This window comes from Sander vitreus, unplaced genomic scaffold (assembly GCF_031162955.1).
Source record: "Sander vitreus isolate 19-12246 unplaced genomic scaffold, sanVit1 ctg582_0, whole genome shotgun sequence".
NCBI classification, from domain to species: domain Eukaryota; kingdom Metazoa; phylum Chordata; class Actinopteri; order Perciformes; family Percidae; genus Sander; species Sander vitreus.
In genome coordinates, this window is record NW_027595676.1 from 1 (window position 1) to 14747 (window position 14747).

General features: G+C 40.9%; 1 long non-coding RNA gene across 2 annotated transcripts; it reads left to right on the forward strand.

Moving 5' to 3' along the window:
* Positions 1-432: 432 nt before the first annotated feature.
* On the forward strand, positions 433-11506 carry LOC144514419 (uncharacterized). Of its 2 annotated transcripts, XR_013501371.1 has the most exons (6): positions 433-620; positions 4030-4100; positions 6322-6333; positions 8848-8961; positions 9148-9175; positions 9544-11506. It is a non-coding gene; the product is annotated as an uncharacterized LOC144514419 (long non-coding RNA). The 2 variants fall into 2 exon arrangements; XR_013501370.1 differs by lacking the exons at positions 433-620; positions 4030-4100 and having other exon boundaries at positions 6240-6333.
* The last annotated feature ends 3241 nt before the right edge of the window (positions 11507-14747 follow it).

The following is a 14747-nucleotide window of genomic DNA, read 5'->3' on the forward strand; positions in this document are numbered from 1 at the left end:
TCTGGATATTCGGCAGCGTTGCCACAAAGGACCGAATGGCTTCGCTTGCAACTTTTTCCGCCGCAATTACGGAACTATAACTCAAACTAGCGCACGACCTCAACGTCATCGTTCTCAGCCACTCCCTCTGTTCGCTGATTGGACCGCCAAAGATCAGACCGGAGAAAACCCAAGACTATACCGCAAACCCAGACGGAGTACTGAAGGGAAATGAAAATTGAGTGAAAGTACGTAGGAGAGCGGAGCCAGGCTACTAAAACTCTTGCCCGGAGATGTTTTTTGGCTTAAAATGCTTCTTTAAAAAACAAAACATAGTGTAAATGTAGCCTTACTTTCTGATTTACTTTCTACCTGTTTAGGTAAGTAGGCTGGTGTGTGCATTGTTGTTTAGCTGTGGTTAATGAGTTTCTATCGCTCGGGAGGGATCACCAGCAGGGACATTGTTTGGCTCATTAGCAGGGGCGTGGTCAGCACATGTAGCCAACCATCATCAACTCTTGTATTTAACAACTGGCATTTGTTTGAAGGGGCAGCTTCAGCGGCAGACTCCTCCGACGAAGACTCAGAAGGACAGATGAGTCTACAAAAGGGTCTAGGCAGGAACTTTTTAGGAAGGCCAGGTGAGCTAAGTATCTTTTTACCTTTTCAATCACGTGTACATTTTTCATTCCTGTTCGTGTTTCCTATCAGCCTCGGACATGTTCACAACGGTACCAGATCCAAACCACCCTTATCTATCCCACCAGCTCCACACACCCGACAGCCAACACGTCCACCCCTGCTGCTCTTTCCTTGGCCTGCTCTTTCACCCAAACACTAGTGATGGCAGTCTGACACTGAAGCTTCGATACGTGCTTCAGACCATTAACTACATTTCCATTTGAAGCACTGCTCCGAAGGTTGCTTTGGTTCGAGCGCGCTCAAAGCATAATAACTTTAATGCACAACACTGAGTTTGGTTCGTAGTAGCCTCTACAGTGACAAGCATTAGTTTGTTTGTATTGATTTGTTTTCATTAGCCTATTATGGAAGCATCTAGGAAGAGAGGTCGTTCTGACGTGGGAAAACTTTATTCTGATCGCTCCTGATAAGGTATGTAATGTATGTATGCATGGGTGCTTTGGATGAAAGCATCAGCCGGCGTCATCCGTTCCCTCTGAACGAATTTTCTCTCAATGTGGAGAAAAAGAAACAGGCTTAGTCCAAAAAGTGTGGAAAAAATGATGTTCCTTAATACAAATCTTTGAGTGTTCCCTATCCCACATACCCCCTGGCCATAGTTACACAAACACACCCAACTTGTGCCATATTTTCCCAGCACATCCTCTGTTTCCCAAGCACTCTCTCCCCAACACCCAATAACACCAATTCATCAATCTTTATTTGTCAAAAGAATGATATCCCATTCTTAGTATACATGTGCACACTGTGTGTGTGTGTGTGTGTGTGTGTGTGTGTGATTTTTTCACCAGCCTTAAAGCCTCTTAAAGCCTCCTGTCCACTATCTACCAAAAGATAATTTAGATGCAGCCTTGGCACTTCACCAGGCGAGGTCGCTGTTACTGGAGCTTCGAGTAATGAACCCATTTTCAAAACAATTCTTCTCAGTGGTTCAGTGCTTCACCAAAGCTGCATTTGCCCATCACTACCAAACACCCAGGCCCACTTGTAGAGGTGGGGGTACAGGCCTACTCATCACCCCCAAATGGAGATTTTCTCTCTACCCACCGCCACATTTTCTTCCACTGTCTTTTAAATTTCAAGCTGTGATCATAAGTTATCTGGTATAATTAAACATTGTTATCTACCGTCCACCAGGACCTTTGGGAGAGTTCTTGGAGGAATTAGCAGAGATGTTCTCAAGTCACTTTTTGGAAGTCGAGTCTCAAGTCTTTGAGCGTGAGTCAAAGTTAAGTCTCAAGTCTCTGGCCATCTGATCTGTCCCTAAGACTGTATTGTTAAATCTTATGAATTCAAAGCATGTCCTGTAGCTACCATCCATACAGTACAGTATCAAAATCAGTTGTAGGATAATTTTATGGGGTCTACTGCAATGCAATCTGAAGAAACACAAATTAAGAACTCTGTTTCAATTTCATAACTGTATTTTTCAACATTTTGGTATCTGCACCAAATAATACATGTTTGTCTGTGTTACTAACTGGCTGCAAAGCCCAACCTCATCATGTATTACATTTTTCAGTGTTCAAAGTTTGAGGGAAACATCTGTATTGAAAGTTAATACACCACCCATGGTGCAAACATGTGAGAACTGATACTTTCCGTATTGCTATTTAACAACAACCTGGGGAAAACTTAACCTAAGTCTGTCACATCACATGGATACAACTATAAAGATACAATTTTCCTGTTCCCAGCATAAGCACAGCACTTTGCGATGTGTAGATTGTTACCTGTGACAATATGCTAAATATAACGTCTCTTTCACATTAGCAAGTGACTGACCTATCTGGGTGCGTTTTGAGATGCCTGATGAAGTTCGACGTTGTTGATCTGCCACCATTTATCTTGGTGCCACACACCTTGCATGTAGCTGTTTGCTTACTAGTTATTGAAAGCAAAACTAATGACAAACGGCACAACTCTTAGTGGAGGACTTAGTGTTGCCATCGTCAATGCATTTTTTGACATGTGAGTGCGCGCACAGGCATAGCGCATGCGTTATGTTGCACATTATGACAAAGGGCAGGGGACACGCAGCTTGTCATACGTTTCCCCCAACATATATGCGCCAATAAAAGAAAATAGAAATACATGAATACATTTAGATTTAAAAAGCAATTATTGCATGAAAACAGGTTGTTGACGAGTCTCGAAGCTCGAGTCCGAGTCAAGTCTGAAGTCTTTTGGGTCGAGTCGCAAGTCAAGTCTGAAGTCACTGTTTGTGCGACTTAAGTGCGAATCGAGTCCGAGTCTCAGACTCCCCATCTCCGAATTAGAGGTCCTCCTTTCAAACATCCCTGAAAATGCCCCTCCACTGCTTTTTGGCGACTTCAGACAGAGAAGTCATCTGACTTACTTCTTTTACTTTCTTCCTTTGCTCTCTTACTCAAAGAAAATTGCGATTATCAAAACACCCTGAATACCTGCTTACTATCAATCTCTTCTCTCCTCCTTCACTGCCTCTATTTCTGCAGCCAAAAGCTCTTTCTATGAGACCACAATCCAATCCTCCTTGTCCAACCCCAAATGTTTTTTCTCCATCTTCTCTAACATCCTTGACCCCCCCAGTCCCCCTCCTCTGTCCACAAATGTTACACCCAGCTCATTTAAGAGCATAGGCACAATGAGTTACATAAACAAGTACATTTATAATAGACAACTAAACTAAACTTCTGTGTGTTACATCACCGTATTGTGAGTGTTGACACCCTGATAACCTTTGCCCGCCCAACCACCCGCCCCTTTGACCCCATACCTTCTCCAGTCCATTGATTCCGCCCTTTTCTCACCCATCTTATTAACACCTCCTTGTCAACTGGCTGTTTCTCAAACTCTCTCAAAGAAGGAAGAGTGACCCCTCTCCTCAGAAAACCCACCTTCAAGCTGTCTGAAGTAAACAACTGCAGAACTGTCTTCATTCTTCCATTTCTCTCCAAAACACTCAAGCATGCTATCTTTAATCAACTCTCTTTTTATCTTCACCGGAACAACTTTCTTGTTCCCCACCAGTCTGGTTTCAATGCAGGAAACTCAACTTCACACTTCTAGAGCAGTCTCTCTCTGCTGCTTTTGACACAGTGAACCACCAGACTTATTTCCACCCTTCAGGGGCAGGTGTCTCAGGTTTGGCACTCTCTTTGCCTCAAAGGCCGCACCTACCGGGTAACTTGTAGAGGTTATATGTCAGGACCGTGTCTACTCACAACTCGGGTCCCTCAAGGTTACGTCCTGGGTCCCCTCCTCATTTCTCCGTACACCAACTCTCTTGGTTCTGTTATTCACTCACATGGCTTTTCTTATCACAGTTACGCAGACGACACTCAACTAATTCCCTCTTTTCCCCAGTCTAAAACACAGGTAGCAGCTCGCACCTCTGCCTGTCTGACTGACATCTCTCATTGGATGTCCACACCAAGGTTATTATTGGAAGCAGTACTCAGATTCTTTACTTAGAAGTATTTTAACGCTGAAAAGAGGGTTGTTTTTTTTTGTATAAAACTGGGCTGTCTACACAGTAGAATGGCACTTTATATATATATATATATATATATATATATATATATATATATATATATATATATATTTAAATTGGTGCTACATTGCCAAAGAAACTGGTAATCAGCTGGTTAAAGAGCAAACAAGTATTATATATCATGTTTTATACATATGTAAGATGGAATTAATTATACTGTATATGTCTGATGAATGTAGTGAAGTAAAATGTATAAAGTAGCATCAAATGGAGATACTCAGCCAGCACTTATTGGTCAGATGTGTCTGGGGGGGCGAGAGCAAAAAAGTAAATACAGAAAGCAGGTCCTGTGTTCTGGACTAGTGCATATTTCTCTCATCTCTATGGTCAAACCAGCTAATTTCATTTAAATAATCGGACAACATTGTTTCGTGATAGTGATAGACCGATTTTATCGTCCGGCCGATATATCGGGCCGATATTTGCGTTTTTACGTGTATCGGCATCGGCCGATAAGCGGCTGCTGCGTTCACCGATAGTTTTTTTCCGACATTATTTACAGACAGGCGTCCACAGGCAGCTCTGTGTTGCAGGAGACGCTGCAGTTCACGTGCAGACCATGCACTGCCCCTCCCCCACTAGCAGAGTGGCAGTCTTAAATTACAAATCAAGCACTTTATTTCTCGTTTTTATCACTCTCGGCTCGTAGACAAGTCAAAAGCCACATGCACATTGTGTAAAGCCAAATTAAATTATCGCCAAAGCACGTCAAGCTTAGGCTACCACCTACGAGCTAAGCATAGTACAGTTAACGTGACTCAGGTTGATGCTGGTGGGCTCAGGCAAAGCACTATTTCGGAGAATGCTACTCACCGACCTGTTGATGAAACCAAAGTGCAAACGCTGTCTCATCAACCGGTGATCACTGGACGTCAGTGAGTAATCAAAATGATTTAGAAGTTACTGCACACTATGTTGACTCTGGTAAGTAGGGTTGGGTACCGAAACGTACCGACCTAAAAGGTAGTAACGAGACCGAATAAGAACGAAAATTTCGGTGCCTGACTTTACACTACACCTGACAGCATGTAACATTAGCCTACCTTTAGCTAGCAGCTGGATTAAACAGGGTTCAAATGCTGACAGCTAACGTTAAACAGTGTAAAGTGTGACTGTATTTCACTGTAGAGGATTCCAACACCGGGATGTAATAGTCTGCTCTGCAGCGCAGCAGCTGCCGTTGTCGGAATTAAACAACACAGACGGTGCGTTCACTTAAAACAGGTAGCCTCATGGTGCATTCACAGTAATTGTAAAATACCGTTTTCCCATCTGGTGATTGTTTTTGTCGTTCAACAGCAATTTACTGGTGAAATAAGTTATTGTTATTACATTATTATTAAATCTTTAATTTTGACCATGGGCTTAACAATAAACAAGTTCCTGACTGTTGTTTAGTACCCTTCTTTTTTTTCTTTTTTCTTCTTTTGTTTACAGATGATACAAATAATAAACTAATACAAATCTTAAAGTCAAGTTCATGTAGGCTACATAACTGATCGACTGGGAAGAAAAACCAAACCGCTCAAATAGGAAGTTATCTAAACATTTAAATGCCGGGGTTTCAATATCATCTCCCGACGTATAACACCCTGCGAAGTAAAGCAGCTTCTTCATCAACGGGATCGTCGACAAAAGGACATGCCATGTTTTGAGAAATAAAACGTTTTATAGTCTGCCTAACATGGTTAATAAACCAACATCATTTTTGTTTTATTCATGCCGATAACAAACTGTGCTAAAATGCGCCTGATACAGACTGAATGAATGAATGAGGAAATGAGAGAGTGCTGTGTCAGAGGGAGGAGACTGAGAGAAACTCGAGGTTTCTTGAAGAAAACCTGCTCCCCACCAGGTTAGGTTCACAGACTCAGTTACCATAGTAACTGACTCTGAGGTGAAGTTCCCTCTCTTTCTGAAACAGAAAACCCAGAGTTTCCCTCATCTCAGGGTTAACAAACTCAGAGTTTTCACTTAACCTGCTTTCTGAAATAGGGCCCTGGAAACAAAGGTGATTTCTCAGTGTTGCCTCTCTACTAAGATGATGAATGATATTTAATAAGCTCTCTAACATCTTTTGTTTTCTCTTTTATGTGACGGAGCAGTGCCAACCTCAGGTGAGTCCTGATTTTGATGAATTTACTGATCTCTACATCAACATGTGTGATGTAACTCATCACCGATAAGAAAAGACATTTATACACCAACACATAACAACTATCAATTATATTTAATGTCCATTTGTCACTTCTGGTTATAATAATTATAAAATAATATCATTTGTCTGCTACAAAATGATCTTAAAATATTATTTAAAATGTTTTCTGTCACACTAATGTAATCTGAACCTTAAATAAATAAGTAAGGTATAAAACAATACACACACACACGTCAGTGAAAAGGATTTGAGAAAAAAGTCTCTGATGTGGCTCAGTAATATTCAACTTGTAGTTTTATATCATTTTCTAGTTGTAGTCATTCAGATTGAACCAGCAAAGGCTGAAGAGATCTTCCAAAAGGATTTAATGCTGAAGGATGAATTCAAATAAATAAATCATGACCATGTCTATTGTCTCACAATAGAATTATGCTCAAACATTTTCCAGAAACAAAATATAGATTCTTTTGTTGTTTAATTATTTCGCTAGAAGAAATGATTGTGTTGAGACCTGAAACTGTATCTCAATATGAGTGTTATTAAATATGAATCTCTATATATTCTTTAAAGATTTTTATAAATGAGTCAAACGTATATTTAGCTTCAAGAGTTGGAGCTTCAAGAGACTCCTGCTGCATAAATCCAAACTGTATCTCTCTGTTCCCATTGAGCCCCAATAACTGCAGAGCCGACCCCCCCACCAACAAACACTCAGCTTACGTCTGAAATCACACATTCTGCACCACATACTCAACATCTGAACTATCGTTCAATGTGTGTCATTTTCAGTGAGTGTAATTTTCAATGTTGTAACCATGGTAACCCCTGCCGACCTCCGCTCTAGCGGCATCGCCAGATAACGCTTAAATAACTGAAAAAGGTAAATAACTAGACCAACAGTCATTTAAATATGTAGACATGTAATTTAGAGCATTATTGATTGGTTTCTGTCAGTTTGTCTGGGAACGTTGTCGTTACTACCGCATTGCATTGTGGGATACTTATGCAGGCGTAGTGTCCAGTGTTTGCATCATACTGTAATATTTCACCGGAAATAGTATGCAATTCACGTACTATTGGTTTCATACTCAGATCATCAAGATGTCAGACATACTAAAACATCTCCCATACTGTTTTAAGGCCCTGACACACCAACCCGATAATCGGCCGTCAGACCGTCTGGCGAGGTCAGTGACTCGAGTCTGTTCGGTGTGTTCCGTGCCGTCGTCCGTCCGAGGAGCCGTCCGGCTTCATTTTGGCCGACCTGACATGTTGCGTCGGAGGGCGGGCAGTCGGACTCCATGACCAATCTGATTGGTGGAGTGCTTACCTGGAAATGATGATGAGCAGGATGAGCGTGACTAGAGTCTCTCAAAATCTGACGAAAATCTTTTAAACTGACCTTTGTTGATCTGAAATGAAGACAGATTCAGCAACTGCACAGCCTATTTCTCTCTTAAAATGTTTTCAGAAACACGTTTCGGTGAACTATTTTAGTACAATATGAGATTGTATTCTGAACAATCCGCCATGACAGTCTGGCTTTGAAATTCCGGAGAAACCAGACCCACATGACGTGTTCGTCCAATCAGCAGTTTTCATTTTTTGGACAACAATACAGATTAGCGCCACCTGCTGTTATGGAGACGTATTACACGCTCAAGTCGGCGTCGCTCGGTGTGTTCGGAGGCACTTTTTTGGACCTCAGGGAGCCGACTGATCAGTCCGACTGCCTTTTCTGCCGATGGTCGGCCGTCGGGTTGGTGTGTCAGGGGCTTTAGCCCACGCATGTTAGTGTGGAACTTCAGACCAACCATAATGATTTTAATCATGATGTTACTGAGCTGTAGTCAGAGCTGAAAGAAGTACTCTGATTCTTTATTGGAGTGAAAGTATCAAAACCACCAAGTAAAAGTCCTGCATTCAAAATTACTACTTCAGTAAAAGTATAGAAGTATCAGTAAAATGTACTTAAAGTAGAAAAAGAACAAACAAGTATTGTATTTTAATCTGATAAATGTAGTGCAGTAAAAACAAATCCTCTGAAATGTAGTGAGGTACAAGTATAAAGTAGCATATAATGCAAATACTCAAGTTATTTACCTCCAAAATTGTATTTTTACTGCTCATGAAACATTAACATATACATAAATAACTTAGCTAAGCTGTGTGTTTAGCTGGATGGGTCATATTATTTTAATAAAGCTAATCAGCTGTAACAACAACTGTCATAAAACAAGAGTTAACCCAGAGTCAATCATTGACTTGTACCTGTGAGCCTCGGCTCAGGGTTTAGAGAACACATTTCACAGACATCAGATATAAACATGATTTAAACGCCTGAAGAGTTTTAGATTTTAGTTTCAGGAGCATGCACACCTTCAGTTGTTCTCTTTGTGTAGACTGAGATGTTCAATCTGCTGTATATGATCTGTGTTCCATTCTGAGTCTTACATTAACTTTCTATCTTCAGTTTCAGGGTCTCCCAATAGATGGATTGTTGCTGCAGTTCTTCTCTCAGTTTGTTTTGTTGGTCTTCTAGCTTTGCTTGTATACAAGTGTTGCATACAACGAACATGTACAAAAAGTAAGTTTTAAATAATGTTTTGAATAAACATATTCATGATAAGCGTACAACACATTCTTTATGTGAATGTCATATGAGTGTTTGCAGTTGTTTTATCTTCAGTCATTAATCATTGTGTTGGTATTTACACCAGAGTAGAATCAGGTCAGTTGGGATTTACTTCTTAACTTGTTTTCCTTCCTGCAGGATTACAACACCCAGGAAACCCATCTAGGTAAGGAAAAAGAACATCCTTATTTTAAATACTTTATTAGATATTGTTTAGTTGAGTTTAGTCTTGTAATGTCTGTCCTATAATCACTTATAATCAGGAAACCAGATACATGTGACCTCACTATGTAATCCCACTGTGAGCTCCAGATCATTTACAGGTCCCACACACTTTCACTTTTCTTTCTAGTTCTGTAAGTTTAGTAACATTCACTATCAATCATGTATCAAGATGGGTGTTTATGTTGTTAGAGGACAAAATATAAGCATAGCATGAAGAACAAAAATAAGAAGCATCACACGCACGCACACACACACACACACACAGTAATTAACCAAAAGCTTTGTGTGTTTTTTGAAATGTTGACACAGTGATGTACCTGCCTGATGACCTGAGAGGCCTGATGACAGTGAATTGCATTCCCGCTTAAAACGAGCAAAAATATTTCTCACACCTCAAATGTGTGTCACTGGATCATTGCGAAGTTGTTGTGTTTGGTGCTGCTTTATTGTATTTGCGGAGAAGACGTCGGCGTCTGAATCGGAGAGTTTGAGGTCATGACACCCTCCAGGACCGTCGTCAATTCGGAGAGTATCATTGGCTGCAGCTTGATGACGAGAGGTTCCGGCGGCACTTCAGGCTGGCCACGGAGCAGCTTTTCCTCCATTTTCAGTCAGTTGTCTATACTCGGCTGACTTTGCCTGAAGTCCGTTGATGTGTCTGGGACAGCTGGTTGACTTGAAATCTGCATGGAGGGAACTTCTGCAATCTCGGTGTCTTCGTGGACTCCTCGTCTGACAATTTCTTCTGATCTGAGGCCGCTGTGAGGTCTCACGCAGTCAGCAAGTACATTACTTTACTTTCAATTTCATAAATAGGACCTATACATTTAATTGAATAAGTAAGAGTGAAAACCCCCACACCTGCAGAAGTGACTCAAATGTTAGTAAAGGAACTTGTAGTTTGACCAGGAAGTGACCAAAACATTATTACCACAGAATCTGAAATTCAAAAGGCAGCTGGTGAAGAATGGACTGTTTGTGTTCTCCTGGAATTATTTAGATAAAGTCAGTCAATATAGAATCTGTGTTTTTTTTTGTTTTTTTTTAATAACTACATTTCGTTTATGATCTTCAGCTAAAGGAAACAAGACTGTACCAGTGTTGTCACTTCATTTTAATTTTAAAGGGGACATATAATGAAAAACTCTCATTTTCAGTCATGGTGCACAAACATTTTAGTATGTGGAGGGCTGACCAACCCAAAACCTGAAATAAAACAACCCAGACAGTTATTTGTGGGCATTCTCAATCTGATGTAATTCAACAAGCCATTCAGATTGGGCTCCTCTTCCTACGTCACATGCAGGCTCATTAGAATATACTGCTCCTCATCTCCACCATGGATGTATTATAAACTATTTCCATTTCGGCACCCATTATCCAATCTGTCCGTTCAGAGAGAGAGAGAGAGAGAGAGAGACATAACTGACCTTGTTTGCAGTTGGAGGTGTCCTGGCAGCATTTTTACAGACGTCTCTTTTACAACGGTGGTCTACGGGGGAAATCCTTTCTGGGTCACTGGGAGGTTTTTTTGTTGCAAAATTGGACAAAATTAGCAGAAAGGAAAATAGTAAAGTAAGTAATAGTGGGGGTTTTTTAACATTAAAACATGTAAACATGTTCTCATAGAAATTGAAAATACAAGTATGAACCTGAAAATGAGCATAATATGTCTCCTTTAAAAGAAAACGTTGATATACCTGCTGGCAGGGTCGGTGGTCGGTGGTTTGATCCCCGGCTCTTCTTGTCCACACGTCCAAGTGTCCTTGAGCGAGACACTGAACCCCAAATTGCTCCCGATGGTCAGACAGCACCTTGCATGGTAGCTCGCTGTCATCGGGGTGTGAATGGATGAATGACATATAAACTGCTTTATTAATATTATCCTGCTGCTTGTAGTTGTTAAAAGTCCTAACTGAGCTAGATGTGATGGGCTTTAGAAAACTAGACTTTTAAGACCAAAGCCTGCTGTCACGATGTAAAAGAAATGTGATTTTTTTTTGTAACCAAAGTAAAATCTAATGTGACTTCTTTTTTTTATTTGGATATTTGTGTCATTTGACATTATTTAGGACAATCATGTTCTGCTTCTTTTTATGTCTTAAGGTGCTAAGTCAAGAGTTTGTCAGGTTGAACTAGACACTGTTGTTGCTGATATCAGAATTGTGCATGTACAGTATGTTTTATCTGATGAACTCTCAGGGCATCATGTCATTTCAGGCAGCTCTTCATCATTTCTATCTAAATAAAAGATGAAATATGTCAAACTGTATGTTGTGACTGTTGTGGATGTTTCTGTGTTCAAACTTTGATAAAAGAAACAAACTACAAACATACTTCTGATACTACAACATGTATCCTGGCTGCTCAACAGGTTTCAGTTTTTTGATTAATCCTCCACATTGATCGTTATAATAAAGTTTCATTCTGATAACTAGAATGACTTTTGGGAAACTCTCAATCACTCCATCTATATAAATGTAAATATATATTTACTCAAGCAGCTGGAAGTTAACGTGAATCTGGGAGAATCTGTGGAAGAACATGACTTAATACTACAGATGGACTGTAACACTTTCAGATGAAGTTTTTCCATCATCTTTATTCTTTATATCATTATGTGTATACCCAACGTTCACTTCAAAAAGTGGTATTTACACATCCTTTAAGTCTAACTATATGCTAATGATTTTTTTAAAAGCAATAACTGTCTTGAGTTGGGTTGGGAACCGGAGGGTCGCTGGTTCAAGTCCACCTACGGACCAAAGTATGGTGGTGGACTGGTAGCTGGAGAGATGCCAGTTCACCTCCTGGGCACTGCCAAGGTGCTCTTGAGCAAGGCACTGAACCCCCAACTGCTCGGGGCGCCTTTCCAGTGCATGTATAGGTACTGAACATGTGAATGTAATTCAGGCCTGTGTGTAATAACAAGAGTGAAAACATTGTAATTTCCCCTTGCGGGATTAATAAAGTATACATTATTATTATGTCAGATTCAGCTGCAGGAATTTGTCATCAATACAAATACTTCTACCTGAGAAGATCTCATGGTAGAAGTACACATAATACTGTTAGGACTACAAAAGATGGGTGTAACGGTACAGTTTGCAGGAATGAGCAAGCAGATAAATTGACAAAGAAGACTCTCTGTGTTACGGCTGCTGCTGGCACCTTCCCATGTGTTTAACCCTTTTTCTAGTCTGGATCCACGGAAGAACATTTCCAGGATAACTGCTTCACATCCGGCGTGTGAGGGTTGTGGGATTGCTGTGGACGAAGTACACACAGAGATACACAGCAAATATGAAAACACGACAGCATTAACTTATACTGGAAAAGGTAGGGCCTATCTAGCAGAGGACGGACCCTCCTGATTGGACAGACGGACTGTCTGTCTTAACAGGAAAAAGAGGTGAAAAACACAGAAAAGCGCCTACTTTTAACAGAGAGACAGTCCGTCTGTCCAATCAGGAGGCTCCGTCCTCTGCTAGATAGGCCCTACCTTTTCCGGTAGAAGTTAATGCCGTTTTGTTTTCCCATTTGCTGTCGTGTTTTCCTATTTGCTGTTGTGATTTGCACTTCAGGGCCACCATAGCTTAACCATGTATCAGCTAATTTAAATAGCTCACGTTACTGTATTGTGTCAACACTACGGGGTGCAAATCTTCCACCAAAACAAGTTCCAACCCAGAGTTTTTTTTTCTCCTATCCCTATTACTTCATAATCAAATTATCAGAAAGTATTAATCACATTTGACCTGGTTGGTGATCCAGAACGGCTGCATTTTGCTGCCAGCTCACAGTATCTCCTTTCTGTGCAAGTTAATTCACTTTTATTCTGAAGAAATTGCACCTGAAACGGTTTTACTTCTGCTGATAAATAGGCTAGTGACAATGCCCCCAAATTTGAGATACCCCTACCAGAGGTAGAACTGAACTACCAACTATAGGCAACCGAATCTTTTATAATAATTTCTTCATCTTGATCCCAGCTCAAGATGAAGAAACGCTATGACCGTAGAGCAGTTGCACACTAGTTCCAGCCAGGCGACAAGGTTTGGATTCTGTTGCCTATACCCGGTTCTGTACTCTTTTGGTCTCAACTAAAGCTAGGAGTCCCAAAACTTTGCATTTGTGTTTCCAACTTCCCTTTATTAATTATACCACACCCACATTTACTATGGTGTGGCTGATTTGCCAATCAGTGGCCTAGCTGTCAATTAATATCAGTGGATCAGAACTATTACCAAAATATGGGAAGTCTTAAAATACTATTAAAATATTAACAAAAACTGTTTTTTTGGCTCCTACAGTACTGTTTTTTCCCCCCACTTTCCCAGAGTCAGACACTAATAAATGTCTGAGGACAGACCGTTTTTATGTATGTGGTGTAGTCTAAAGTTATATCAAACAGCATTATTAGGCTATATTGGCTCAATTGTTGAGTGTCTGTGGCATCAAATAAGATAATCCTGATCCCAAGGTGTTACGGCCCCTTCGATGGATTTGGGGACAGTAACGAGACAATCAATAAAGTGTGACAGAGTCAGTGTAAAAGTGAAATGTGGTTTTTATTCTAAACATGGAAATAGCTCACAACAGGATGGTGGAAGATGGGACCTGGAGGTTGTGCCAAACAAATTAATTTAATATAACAAAAACCAAACAACCACTAAACCTGGTGTATCTATACAAATATCAACGACGTGCAAGATGTATAGGGTACCCCAACTTACCTAAGGTCCTCAACTTCCACCTCACAAAACTCTACAGTTTAATTACCAAACAGCCACAGCTTAAAGGACAGGAAGCCTGACAACCAGCCAGCAGCGCAGAGCAAGAGAGAACCCCACTTCTCAGGAGACCTCCTTTTATTGACTGCCACCTTGAATGCTGATTGGCCAACTCCAAACACAGGCGAAAAGCAATCATCTCAATCACCTGGAGAGAAAACAGAGTGAGCAAGAGGAAGAACAACAAGAGAGAGAGAACACATGCAGACAGGCGCTTTGTCTGGCACGTAACACCCCCACCCATATAAGTCCAAGCAATGCTAAAAAAATATACTTCATATCCAGAAGACAAGGGGAGCTCCATGGACTGGAACTTGGCACCGCAAATCCACTTTTGCACAAGATAGTCAACCTCCTTCTTCATGACTTCCCTCTAAGCGGGACTTACCCTGATATGCATGCTGCTTGAGTGGCTTAGGGCTAGTCAGAACAACGTCATGAGCTATGACAGAAGTTTGAGAGGGGATGTCATTAAACATACACAGGAAATGACTTATTAGGTCCTTTACATCTTTACTCTGGTCATCAGGCAGATGAGACAAGTAGCGGTCCAAGTTGGACAGCACTTCAGTGTTACTCATCCTTGGCCCTTGTGGTGTAGCACCACGCATCACCAGCCCATCATTATCACCAGGAGAGCTCACCTTCGAAATGGAAGCCATAGGCTGTGGTTGACTCACTTTGAGTGGTACAGTTTCATCATGTTGACATGACACACTC